At 34.4% G+C, this 3,519-nt stretch overlaps 1 non-coding gene across 1 annotated transcript; it reads right to left on the bottom strand.

The window, feature by feature from the left end:
* Positions 1–371: 371 nt before the first annotated feature.
* Positions 372–443, bottom strand: TRNAN-GUU (transfer RNA asparagine (anticodon GUU)). Its single transcript has one exon. It is a non-coding gene; the product is annotated as a tRNA-Asn (tRNA).
* Between the last annotated feature and the right edge of the window lie 3,076 nt (positions 444–3,519).

Here is a 3,519-nt window from a genome sequence, read left to right as displayed (position 1 = left end):
GTCTTTTGTCGAAATGGAATGGCCTTTTTATTTATTCTTTATTGTAAATGAGTTCAGCATTACACATAGTATGCCCGCCCCCCATCATCGTATTTTTTTTACACGCCCGTAACTCTTCCTCATCCAGGATGGGGCAGAATAGCAGAGCAAGTACAAGTATTAGTAGCATAACAAAAAAGCGTTCCTCATCATTAATATGTTTTCTCGTGACAATTATAGCCTCTTGTGAGAATCGATGACTACATCTTTGATGCACTGCTAGTACTAGTCCATCTGAGAATTATTAATTGGATAGTTGTAAATAGCCCCAGGGCTATGGAACAAAGGAGTATCCTGGGCCTACACCGAGGTGTTGATGGTGATTTTCAAATATCCTCAAGTACGATTCAAACCTATGACCAATCGGTTAACAGCCGACCGCTCTACCACTGAGCTACTGAGGAACAACGAGAGATTTGACCTCATAGAGTTCCATTCCCGTTCTCAATCCATGACCAATATGAGCTCGAAGCATCCTTCGTAACTCCCGGAACTTCTTTGTAGTGGCTCCCTTCCATTCCTCATTTCATAGGGAACCCCAAAGTGGCTCTATTTCGTTATATTCCATCCATATCCCAATTCCATTCACTTACTATCCTTTTAGTGTCATTAACATAACAGATGCCATTTGTAGTCTATCTCTTTCTATTTCTATATACAGAAAGTTTCAAAATCATCATATAATAATCCATAAATTGCAATAGAAAAGAAAAAGGGAGGTTTGTGATGATTTCGAAATATTTCTACTAGGTAATCTAGTATCCTTATGCATGAAGATAATCAATTCAGTCGTTGTGGTCGGACTCTATTATGGATATCTGACCACATTCTCCATAGGGCCCTCCTATCTCTTCCTTCTCCGAGCTCACATTATGGAAGAAGGAGAAGAAGGAACCGAGAAGAAGGTATCAGCAACAACTGGTTTTATTACGGGACAACTCATAATGTTCATATCGATCTATTATGCGCCTCTGCATCTAGAACTGGGTAGACCTCATACAATAACTGTCCTAGCTCTACAGTATCTTTTGTTTCATTTCTTCTACAATACTCACAAACACTTCTTTGATTATGGATCTACTAACAGAAATTCAATGCGTAATATTAACATTCAATGTGTATTCCTGAATAATCTCATTTTTCAATTATTCAATCATTTCATTTTACCAAGTTCAATGTTAGCGAGATTAGTCAACAAGATTCAAACATTGAAAAATAGTAAATTAATAAAAAAAATTCTACATAAGAAAAATAAAACAACATATAAGAAGAAATACGCCCACCATCTAGTGATTTAATAACCTCTGCTCCAAAAAATCTCATAAGACCAACTCCATTTGGAATTGCATCAATTATTCATCTATCAAAAAAATGAGCAAAGTTAGCCAATTTTCAAATCCCCGTAGTTAAGAATCATCCATAAAAGGCATCTATGTAACCTGATTATATGATCAATCATATATAGAATTTTTTATTTTGTCATAAAAATTTCTATTAGGACCCATTTTTACAAATGCATTAAGGAACTCCAAATTTTGAAAAGATGAATAAATAGTTTTATATAAAAAAAAGGCTTTAAATATTCCGAAAGAGGCTATACTGACTGAAAAAAATGCATCTTTACTAATAGATTTAGAATGAGCGTATGGTAATAATTCCATATTAATTCGATAGATAATTTGATAAGCCAATGATTTTTTTCCATGTTTCAGAATATGGTTAACCAACGTGTTAACTAATCAATTACGATAAATTGGATCGGATTTTGGAGTTTTTTCTTCTGCAGTACCTCAACGTGACATGAGCGTGAAAGGGGTTCATGAATCAGTTTTCTTTTTATAAGGGATAAAATCACTTATTTTGGATTTTTTTTATCCCATATTGTAGTGTTGACCTCAAAAGATATGAAATATCTCCCTCCAAGCTGTACATAAGACTTTCATCGGATATGGCTTTCCGCTGAATTCTATATGTATCTATGAGATCGAGTATGGAATTCTGTTTACTCACTTTAAATTGGGTATCCATTTCCCTCCTTTTCATGCTAGGATTGGAAATCCTATATTTTACATATCCATACGATTGAGACCTTGGGTTTCCGAAATAGTGTAAAAAGAAGTGCTTCAAAATTTTGCTATTTGACTCGGACCTGTTCTAAAAAGTCGAGGTATTTCGAATTGTTTGTTGACACGGACAAAGTTAGGGAAAACCTCTAAAAAATTTTCAATATTGAACCTTGGACATATAATAGTTCCGAATCAAATCTCTTTAGAAATAAGATCTTTTGAATCATGGTAGCCTGCTCCAGTCAGGCATGTCCCATTCGGGGGGTAATTGCTTATCGGCTATCACCTCCCACTCCGCGTATTCATTGCAAATTTTCTCAAATAATCGCTCTAACTCAGGTGGAGCGCTTTGTGCGTCCGACCTAGTTGAAGAAAGAGTAGTAAAGGTCTCCAGTTAGGGGACCGAAACGAGTTATGTGTAGATCTATATCGGGATTGACAACCCCGCACTCAGGTTGCTAGCTATAGCCAGGCATACACGCCAATGAGTGGTAATTGTTATCAACATTTTAAACGCCTACAAAGCGTTTGTTTCAGGCCATCTAGTCACAGTATGGTTATAATAACTCATTAAAAAGATATTAACAATACGTTAGTGTATAAACAACCAAACATAAGTACATCTTCAAAGTAGTAGTTTACAAAATACAAACTACAATGGTATATTATAGTTTTCAATAACAGCTGGTGAAACCAGACACACTCTCAGTGACAAGTTTTACATGAAGGAATACAAATACAAAACATTGGCTTACAAATAGAACGGTTTTATGGGAATAAAACTACTTTTCATATACATCAGAATATATAGGATTTTCTGGAACAGTTTACATATATAGAGACATCTTTTCAAACATAACTACTTATGCACTTACTCAACTTTATGTTGATAATCTCTTTTCAAATTACTTGTATTCTCAGGGAAACAATAAATAGGTACTCCCCGAGATTTTTTGAGAAGATGGAGCTACTTTGAGTCATATCTTCTTCTTTTGTATAATTATTTTGGTTTCAATATACAATGATGAAACACATGTAAATATTTATACTTATTAAATAAAATGGTTTTTGAACTCTGATTACTATTATGCATATGTTGTGATACTACAAATGAATTCCTCCACCCCCGGACATTTCCGCCGTCTGGTTTGGGGTGTGACAGATTGGTATTAGAGCATTGTTTATGGTGAACACAATATATCAATCCATAAAAGATATACAAACTATAAATACATCGGGGCTAAGATCTCTGACTACAAATATACTTTTTAAAAATTGAAGTATTTTTACAAGAATAGTACTAACACTCATACATACAAGTTCAGTATCACAATCATAATAACTTAAAAGCATTTGGATGTTGAACATTATAGTCAAACCTGGGCAGTTATGTAATCATATCTGGGATTAATAT

The sequence above is a fragment of the Lactuca saligna genome, chromosome 6, assembly GCF_052625555.1.
Source record: "Lactuca saligna cultivar CGN05327 chromosome 6, ASM5262555v1, whole genome shotgun sequence".
Lineage (NCBI taxonomy): Eukaryota > Viridiplantae > Streptophyta > Magnoliopsida > Asterales > Asteraceae > Lactuca > Lactuca saligna.
The sequence above is the reverse complement of the archived record's forward strand: the minus strand, read 5'-3'. Positions and strand labels throughout refer to the sequence as shown.